Source organism: Euprymna scolopes, chromosome 46 (assembly GCF_053919585.1).
Source record: "Euprymna scolopes isolate OS-2025 chromosome 46, ASM5391958v1, whole genome shotgun sequence".
Lineage (NCBI taxonomy): Eukaryota > Metazoa > Mollusca > Cephalopoda > Sepiida > Sepiolidae > Euprymna > Euprymna scolopes.
Window position 1 is genome coordinate 208785212 of NC_136527.1, and position 11180 is coordinate 208796391.

Sequence of the window (11180 nt, forward strand, 5' to 3'; positions counted from 1 at the left end):
TTAAAATCACATATTTTTCTGCAATTTGATCTCTTATTACCTTTTGTTCTATTCAACAAAAATATATTACCTTTAAGATGTGTTATGTTTTCACCAATGTTTCACAAAATCCATCAAATATTATTGCTGTTGTACTCTTTCAAAGGAAGTAATAATGATGTTTAGGAAAATGAAAATCCATTACAATTTAATAATAGCGTCAAATCAGGAACATCTGTAAAATTGAATGAAATTAATTATTAATATTTGCATTCAACTATTATTATGTCTCTTTATTGTTGTCAATGTTATATGATTCACCTCACAATATCTAGATTAATTTAATCTGAAAAAATTATACAAGAGACATTACAAAAATAACCGGATATTTTCTAACTTGACACAAATTCAGTATCTATACATATCTAGCCTTTTTTATGATTTAGATCAAAATAGGAAGAGAAACATATTACAATATATATAAACACATACAATAAATAAATAATAAGGCAAAATGTATATGCAATACTGTTTGATGGACTTATTTTAATTTACTTTCATCATTACATTAAGGTATATATATCATATATAACAATATATTGATATTATTATATAACAAATATATATATGTATATATATATACATATATATACACACATATATATACACACACACACATATATATATATATATATATATATATATATATATATATATATATATATATATATATATATATAGTGACACGCAAAAGTATTGGATACATTACATTATTCTTCACATTAACGGTTCAAGATTTTACCTAAAATTACTATTCTAGCTTATATTTCTTGTAGTAATTACAAATTCAAAATTTAGAAAGTTTACATATAATGGAAACCATTAATTAACAAATGCAAAGAACTGGATACACTTAAAAATCTCTTTTTTTAAATTATTTTAGATGGCTTTTGCTTTGTGTGTTGCAATACTGCAAGCAAGTTATCAGTGACTAATCAGAGATCATATTCTTCGATCTAAGGTTTGTTTGGGTAAATATATCCGTTGACCTCTAATTAATCTGAATATAAAAATTATTTGTAAATACAGACTTTTAATTAATATAGATGTTAATGCCTCAGCTGTCTTTTAGTGTCGGAATAAACACATTTTAGTTTATTAATTATAATATACATAATGAAATAATTTGAGAACATTACAAAGACTTCTCTTAAAGAGTGGGGTTATCCTAGACGTTTCCAAAACTTACACTGAGTATCAAATGCACTGAGTATTTTGCCATACATAAGTGAATGCAACAGCCATAACTATATTCGTCAAATCTCATAGATCTGGACTTTGGAATCCCCTCCCTCTTTTCTGCTTCCATGACTATACGGAAATGCAGTAGTTTAAATGTAATGTGAAGAGACGCTACTCCCCTGTTTCTAATAGTTCAAAATAGTAGTCCTTACATCCAGGTTGTAATACAAGTAAAAAAAGAAAGTACTAAAATATGGTAATGTATTATAACGAGGTGCATGAACGACGAAATGATGAAAAACAGTAGATTAACAAGTCTACTTACACGGATGACACCTGATATTTGTATATGTGATCTTAAAGATAAATAAATAGCGACTAAAAGCGTGGATTACATATTTCAACTTTTTATAGTAATCCCATTCGAGCAAACAGCTAGAGTATAGGACATTAGGCACATCAGTTTGAGAGATTGAACAGGGGCTGGAGCTTAGTTGATAAAGTGGGACCGATTAGATTGACAATTCTTTTTTGGACTTTATCTAAGAGGGAGAGGCTAGTGATAGATGCACCAGCCCGGATGTGGCAACAATACTCCATGCATGGGGGAATGGTGGCCTTGTAAATGTGGAGGATACTCTCAGACAGGAGTAGTCTTCTAGCTCGATAGAGGGAACCTACCTTTTTGTAGCAGCCTTTACAATATCCTCTATTCATTTGCTCCAGTTCATATTGCCCGCAAATGTTAGGCTGGGGAGTTTGAAGGTAGAATTGTTAGGTAGGCTGCTATTTGTCATGGATATAGGAAGTTGGAGAGGCGTCTTATAATTGTTAAAGGAGAGCAGCTTAGTTTTACTAGCATTAAATGTTACCATCCATTTGCGGCCCCACTCCACTATAGTCTTGAGATCATTTTTAATGATTCTGTCATTCACTTAGATTTATGTACATATGTTCTTCCTTCATGCATATTATAGAGCGTTGTATCATCAGCAAATATACCCATCTCGGACACAATATTATCAGAGAGGTTGTTTATGAATATCGGGAATAATAATGGTCCAAGGATCAACCCCTGAGGCACTCCCACATTCATGTTATGCTGCTTGGATGTACATCCGTTAAGGACTTCCTTTATGCTTCTATTATCTAAGAAGGATCTAATTATATTTAGTATACGCCCGGTTAGACTGTATGATTAGATTTTCATAACCAGCCCTCTGTGCCAGACTTTGTCAAAGGCTTTGGATATATCAAGGGCTACTTTCCTGGCTTCACTTGCCTTATCCAGTACATGGGAAATGTGTTCAGAGATGACTGTTAAAATATCTCCAGTATTGTCAGAGATAAGACTTGCTTTTGCATGATTAATATTTTAGTGAGGAGTGGAAGGACACTAATGGGGTGATAATTGAGAGGTCTGTTCTTTCACCAGAACTTTTTTACACTGGGAGATTTGGTAGGGAGCTGTTTGTTAGCTCCAAGGTGGAATTGGAGGTGAATCGCCGGGCAAGCAGTTCCGCCTACTCCATTATCGTGCATGCAACCTCCTGGTTGTTGCTCAGTGAGGGAATTACTGATTTCCCTTTATTCACTACACGATTATAGATTTTCCAGAAATTTTAACGAAGAGTGGAAGGAGACTAATGGGATAATAATTGAGAGGTCTGTTCTTTCACCAGAACTTTTGTACACTGGTATCACACAGGCCATCGTCCAGCTATTAGGGAAGCAAGATTCGGCAAGGTATTTATTGTAGGGCTAGCTCAGCTGAACATTTCCTAATTAGTATAGCAGGAATAAGATAAGGTAAACACACAGTTTTTTTATGATATCACGGACATAAGAAGACGTGATTTTTACATCATCTAATGTGGCTTCAGTCCGCATAGGGAGATTTTGGAGGGAGCTGTATGTAACCTTCTTGTGGTTGCTCAGTGGGGGAATTACTGATTTCCCTTTATTCACTACACTATTATAGATTTTCCAGAAATCAGGAGTTCTTATCTTTTGTGATTCAATGTGTTCCCTGGTTATTTCAATATGCTTTCTTTTGGCAGTTGCTATTTAACTCTTATAATGATTTCTAGCATCTACAAATTTTTGCCTATTTGTATTTGACTTATGACCTACAAACCAGCGGAATGCATGCTGTCTTTGTACAATGACAGCTGCAAAATGTGCAGTGAAGCATGGGGGTAAGTGGGGCTTGCTATAATTGTAGCAGAAGTAGCAATAACTAAAATGAGGGGAACAAGAGCTTACCTCGGGTACGTCTGTTGTGTCACCGGTTGGGGGGAAAAAGAGAATTCCAAGATGGCGTCCAGGGGTTTTTATTAGCGTTTACCCCATGCAACTCTCGGAAAATCACGTTTCTTTCTCATGTGATTATGCAAATGGATAATTCCCGGCCACCATAAAAGCAGGAGGCTAGAGACGAGTCGGGAGTGTCCTGCAAATTGTGTGTGTGGGTGTTTCTGGCGATTGGAGTGTGTCTTTTTTTACCACGGTTATCACGGACAGGAATTCCCTCTCTTCTGGAGGTGGGCGATATTGACTATTTTGAAGTTGTACTGTTGCTGACAGAACATTTATTTTTTTTTGCCTACTACATTTTTGTTTCAAGCTATCTCGGCCCGAATATGGCGAAGGTGCAGATAAGCAGTGATATTATCAAGCCGTTCTCTGGCGAGGGAGACGTTGTAGCGTGGCTGAAAAAAGTGAGACGTCGCACAACTTCAGCAGGTGGATGACGTAGCAAGTCTGCTACCTTTATACCTGGAAGGCGATGCGCTGGCCCTCTACATGGAAATGGAGGAGGACGATCAAAAGGAAATAGACCAGATTGAGGCTCGATTAAAGGAGGCATTTACTGATGACGCGTTTGCAGCATATAGAAAAATAACTATGGTTAGATGGGCTGGTGAACGTGTGGATGTGTACGCCAACAAAATCAGGCAGTTGGTTGGATTGGCCGGATTCACAGGAGAAAGCTTAGAGAAACTCACAAAATTAATTTTTGTCACTGGATTCCCTGACACCATCTCAATTGCTCTTCAACAGGTGCCGAACATCAAAGCCCTGACCATGGGGGAGCTAATGTCGAGAGCGAGAATTTTGACGACGACTGGCGAACAAAATCAGGATGTGGTTGCGGCCACATGCTCACCCAACAACAGGGCCCAGAATAATCCTGTTAACGTGACCTGTTTCAAATGCAGTGTTAAAGGCCACCTTGCAAGGGACTGTCGAAAACGTGGAACACGGTGTTACCGTTGCGGTGAGAGTGGACACTGGGCTCGGAACTGCTCGGGAAACGAGCAAGGGGAGGACGCATAAGCGCCAGTCTCCTTCCCAACCAAGATGTGAACACGACGCTCCCGGTGATAAGCATCCATGTTGACGGGACGCGATGTTTGGCGCTTATTGATACAGGATGCTCCAGGACTATTCTACATGCAGACTGGTGCCGGTCTTGGAGAAAAACAAACGTAAATGTCAACACAATTGGTGGAATGTCCCATGCGTGCTGCGGTGTTGGAACGGTCTCTGTATCCACTGATGAAGGTGTGTCTGCCAGAGTCGATGTGTTGGTGGTGCATGGCAAGCCACTGGGATTTGACTTGCTTCTAGGGATCGACGCCATAAAAGCTCTAGGAGGTGTCGTTGTCAAGCCTACAGGATCAGTGCGGCTGGGCGCCAGGAAAAGTATTAAATGCGCAGCCATTTCTATCGATGAACCAGATTTCACTGCTACCTTTGACCATCAAAACCGAACGTGGACCGCATCGTGGAAATGGTCTGTGGACCACCCCCCTGAAAGGCTGCATAATCGAGTGTCAGAGTACCCAGTGCCAGCAGAAATTCGTCAAGAATACACGCAGGAGCTCCACACCTGGATAGATAATGGTTGGCTCGTGCCATACCCAGAGGATAAATTGGGACCCCCCAAAGGTCTAATTCCCCTGATGGCTGTGATACAGCAGAACAAAGCCCAAGTGCGCCCGGTGATGGACTACCGGGAGCTAAATCATTACGTAGACGCATTTACGGCCAACGCAGATGTTTGTGCGGCTAAGCTGCGTGAGTGGAGACAAAAAGGTGCTAACGTGTCTCTACTGGACCTCAGAAGAGCATACCTATAAGTCCGGGTTCATGAGACACTGTGGCCATACCAGACTGTGGAAATCGATGGGAAAAAATACTGTCTGACCCGTCTGGGGTTGGGTTTGAATGTGGCTCCCTTGATAATGAGAGCAATTGTCAGCGAAGTACTATCTCAGGAAGAAGTTATAAGCCGCGCAGCATCTGCTTACATTGATGACATTTTTGTCAATGAAGACGTGGTGCCCGCGACCCGTGTGAGAGAACACTTCGCGCAGTTCGGGTTGGAGTACAAGAACCCGGAGCAGTTGAAGGACGGTGCACGGGTGCTGGGATTGGTAGTCAGGATGGAACGCAATGAACTGCGGTGGAAGCGAGGAAATGCAATTCCGGAGGCTCCCAGTATTGTTACGCGACGAACAATCTTTTCCCTGTGTGGTCGACTTGTCGGGCACTTTCCGGTGTGCAGTTGGCTTCGTGTGGCTTGCGGAATACTCAGAAGGAGAGTAAGTTCGGTAACGAAGGGCTGGGATGATGAAGCAAGGGACGCTGTACTACATTGTATGATGTTCGAAACCTTAAAATCTGTGCAGCAGAACGATCCGGCACAGGGAAATTGGTGTGTGGACGGCAAAGAGCTGAATGTATGGGTCGATGCTAGCTCCCTAGCAATTGGGGCAGCCTTGGAGATGTGTGAAACTGTGTTGGAAGATGCATGTTGGCTGCGACCTGAAGATGACTCTCAACATATCAACTTGGCTGAACTGGATGCCGTATTAAAAGGCATCAATTTGGCTCTCCAGTGGCAGAGCAAGGTGCTACACATAAAGACAGATTCTGTTTGCGTATACCATTGGGTCTCAGACACGCTAACTGGAAAAGCGCGAGTACGCACCAAAGCAGCAAGCGAGATGCTTATTAGGAAGCGATTAAGCACTCTTAAGGAGCTCGTGAAAGAGTACGGGCTGACAGTGGATGTGACGCTGGTTCCATCAGCACGAAACATTGCTGACCGACTGACACGAGTGCCACAGCGGTGGTTTGAGGCAATGAAAAAGAAAAACGGTCTTGACCCAGTGATAGGCGCGGTCCACACAGACGAGCTGGATGAGAGTCAAATCATGGCTATTCACAAAGATAGTGGACATCCGGGGGTGCGACGCACTACCTACTTTGTCAGGAGAAGATGTTCAACCACGACAAAAGCAACTGTCAGAACGGTCATACAGAAATGCGAGGAATGTCAGTCCATTGACCCAGCGCCGGTCAGGTGGGAAAAAGGAAAGCTGGAAGTTAACGAGAATTGGCAGAGAATTGGAATGGATATCACGCATTATGGCACCTTCCATTTCTTAACTTTAACAGACTGTGGTCCATCGCGTTTCTCCATTTGGAGGAAATTGGCAAGGCAGGACTCGGCAAGCGTGATTCATCAGTTGGAGGCAGTGTTCCTCGAGCGTGGCGCGCCGCATGAACTCCTTTTAGACAATGACACAGCTTTCTGCAGCAATATGTTCCAAGCATTTGCACGTAAATGGGGAGTTCACTTGCGATTCCGTTGTGCATACGCTCCAGCCGGGAATGGCATAGCGGAGCGATGTCACCGTACAGTGAAACGAATAGCGGCTAGAATGTGTTGTCCCATACAGGAGGCCGTCTACTGGTATAACATCACACCAAGAGACGACACATCTCCCTCCACTGCGCCTGCCAACAGGATTTATCAATACGAAGTTCGAGTAAAGGAGACCAATCTCGCAACTGCATCCCCAGGTCCCAAGAACAGCTTTTACCAGGTTGGAGATCGCGTATGGGTCAAAAAACCACACAATCGATGTACCACGAGCTTCGGCAAGGGTGAGGTGACCAAGGTGATCAGCCCTCAGTCAATTTTGGTGGTCGGTGTGCCTCGTCACGTGAAGGATTTGCGCCCTCGCCATTATGTTGTTACATCGGAGGAAGAGGGAGACTCAGACAGTATGATGTCTTCTGAAAAGACAGAGAGTATGATGCAGGACGACGGAGAGGATTTTGAGCCATATAATGTACATACTGAAGAAGCGGAGGAAGGACCACCCGTCTTGCCTCTACGAAGGAGTACCCGACAGAGACGAATACTGCCCCCCTGCCCTGATTGTGAAACACCGCCTATGGAGCAGACTGGTGGCAATAATGGCGATGAGGAGGATGGCAGGGAGGAAGTGCTGGCTCCGGTTCTTCGGAGAAGTACCAGACAAAGACGACTGCCCCCCCCTGCCCCGTTTGTGATCATGAGATCAGGGGGGAGTGTAGCAGAAGTAGCAATAACTAAAATGAGGGGAAAAAGAGCTTACCTCGGGTACGTCTGTTGTGTCACCGGTTGGGGGAAAAAAGAGAATTCCAAGATGGCGTCCAGGGGTTTTTTATTAGCGTTTACCCCATGCAACTCTCGGAAAATCACGTTTCTTTCTCATGTGATTATGCAAATGGATAATTCCCGGCCACTATAAAAGCAGGAGGCTAGAGACGAGTCGGGAGTGTCCTGCAAATTGTGTGTGTGGGTGTTTCTGGCGATTGGAGTGTGTCTTTTTTTACCACGGTTATTACGGACAGGAATTCCCTCTCTTCTGGAGGTGGGCGATATTGACTATTTTGAAGTTGTACTGTTGCTGACAGAACATTTATTTTTTTTTGCCTACTACATTTTTGTTTCAATAATACTTCCGTGTGGGAACATGTGCTTCAATGCCCTGTTGTAGTAGCTTGCTCTTTTGAGCAATGGCTGCTTAATTTGAGGTTGGGATTTAAATGTGATTTCAACTGATACCACTATGTGGTCTGTATTGCCAAGTGGACTGTGAGCATTAGTCATACAATTCTCAGGTACTGTTGTGAGAAATAGATCTAGAAGCGAAGCCTGCTGAGGTTCCCGATCTGGTAGGCAGGTTGGGAAGCTATAAGTAGAGCATCCAGCTGCATCTGTGTAACCTGAGAAACCAAGCCAATTTTTATGGTGGACATTAAAGTCATCAAACACATGTATTTGGGCATTAGTATCTAAGGGAAATGCTGCATCTATACTATCAGAGAAATGATCGATTAGGGTACAATCCTGACTTCAGGAAAAACGGTAGAGAAAATATAAGTAACTAACACAGTGATTAAATATTAGTCGAAAGCACATAAAAGCCTCGTCATCCGATTCAAGATTTTTCTCTCTATTTAAAGGAAGGGTGCTATGGATATAGACTCCAAGTCTGTGCATATATCTATCCATGCATATATCTATCCGTGCATATATCTATCTGTGCATATATCTATCTGTGCATATATCTATCCTGTACATATATCTATCTGTGCATATATCTATCCTGTCATGTTAAAGTAATTAGATTTGATTGAATAGTGTAAGTTTGTTTCACTTAATGCTAAGATATTCAGGGGGTTTAGGTAAGACTCTACATCATCTTGATTACCTCTAAGCCCATGGATATTTCTGAAAGCGAGTCTCAAGGCGAATTGGTTTTGTTTGTCTGGTTTTATTGAGATATTTCTCTGGGTTACCATTTCATTATGTTTTTGTTTAATGTCAGATTGGGGGAAGAGTGTTGTGCAAAGTGGGCCAGTTTTTATGCCAAGTATACACACAGTCGTCCATTAGCCGAGTCCTGTCTAGAAAGTTGTGGCCTTGTGAAAGCCCACCAAAGATACCAGCAGGATCCCCTTTTCATGCGAGACAACTATGCTGAGATTATACAACTGATGATAGAGCAGCCACTCTAAGCGCTACCAAAGAGTATGGGCTCCTGTACTGTCAGTTGGAAACAGCAGCCAGACAAGCTGTCAATCAAATACTCTCAACCTCTCAAACAAAACTGGCCCAAACAAGTCGAGTGAGCAAAGTGGCATCCAAGCAAACCTAATTTGCTCAGTTTCTAGGGAATAGGGGAATGGTGTTCAATGACCTAGTCAGGAAACAAAACCAAGCACAGGATGGCTCAGGTGAATTCCTGGTTTTATACCTCTGTGCCTGGTTAATAAACAAAGAAAGGGTGTGAAAGCCGGCGATAGGCAGAGTCTATATACTGTTAAAGCAAGTTAGGTTGGCAAACTGAGAATTTGTTTGAGTTACACTCTTTAGGAAGGTTGTCGTCCATGACTGAGGAGGCTTCCCTCACCCAGTTTTTTTATCAGAGTTTTTCTTCTCTAAGATGGATGATCTGAAAAGATCTATGGGTCCATCACACTGAGAGGGGTAACATACACTTGGTTTCTACGCTCGGTATTTCTGCACCCCTACATCGGTGAATATGTTGAGTATCTTACTTTAAGTTTTTCTCTATTTTACATAAATAAATCAAGGATTGGTGATAAATTCCCCTCTAACATTTACAAGAAAAAGTCAATTCTCCTCTGCCACAAAAATGTGAATCTTCGAACAATTACATGTCTTGTTCACCGTTTACTGGCCGTAAAATGGGTGCTCATTTTACGATAAATTTATATAGTAAAGTGGCACCTTACTATAAAATCTTAAATAATGATGATATTTTAAAAATTCGGTATTCATGCAGAGAGTGATCCGTGCTGAAATAATAACGTTATTTTATGTCTAACAATTCAACCATATTTGAATAAAATTATCGTGTTTTTGGTAAACATTATTATTTTCTAAGAAATCACATAAGTTTTACTAAAAATAAACAAATTTCTGATTTTAAAAAATATCTTAATGTCAGATTGAATAATATTTTCTTCGGAGATTTTTATTGATTGGAAATTCATACTTTTTTATTCACGTTTGTTATAAAAGCAGAATCCATAGTTTTATTGGATTGCAATAAAAAAAAAACTTATTTTAATGTTTAAGATTATTTTAAAAGTTATTGGATTCATTTTTTGAAATTGTAAGCAAAAAAAAAAAAAAAAAAATAACTTACGTTTCATTCCAGAAATTCAATACGTTAGGTGAATTCGTTTTATTTTTTCTTTTGTGTTCAAAACAGAAAACCTGTTTTGTTTGTTAAGATTTCTTTAGTAAATTGATACAAATTTTGTTTTGTGTTTTGAATTCATTAAGAAATAAAATATATGAAAATATAAAAGAATCAAAATTAAAAGATGAAAAACACGATTTAAACGTGAAATTATTTAAAGAAAAAAAAATCAACTGCTAAAGAACAAAGAAGTTTAAGGTCATCGTAATAACACGGTGTCATCATTATTTCGTTCCTCGTGTAAAAATGTCTATTAATTAGTTAAATGTTTTAAATGTTTTGCTATAAAATGTTTTACTAACAAGTTTAGATTAAAACTTGTCTATATTTCATGCTTGTTGTGATTTCTTTATTAAATTTCTCTTTTTTTACATAGGCATCACCACTTATCAAAGCCATGAGGCCACTCGAGGATAGGGGTTAAAGAGTGTACAGTAGAAATTGGACAATATAGTAATAATCGTTAATAATTGAAATTCGGTAAATTTGTTCACTTATATGGAACAGTTCATCAAAAACTTGTTTACGTTAGACTTGAAGACAACCATATTATAGACAGCTGGAAAGCAGGAAAACGGAAGACAATTCTACAGGCGTGCAGTTCTAAGAAAGAAGCTTTGTTCATGGAATCTACGTTTAGGTTTAGGCACAGATAAAGAATGAGGGAAGTTAGTGATAGTGTTTTCTGCTAGACGGGTGTTTCTTGTAAAGGTCTGCAAGGGGGACCATAGATTGGAGCTCAGCCGAGCACTTGCCATGAAAATGACGTTAAAGCAGAGCTAAACTCGCAACATCTCTTCTATGAGAAAGAGGTTGCAGGGAAGAGAAATGAACATCCCCCACAAGGCTACGAAGTCTATTTTGAAGTCTATCAAGGCA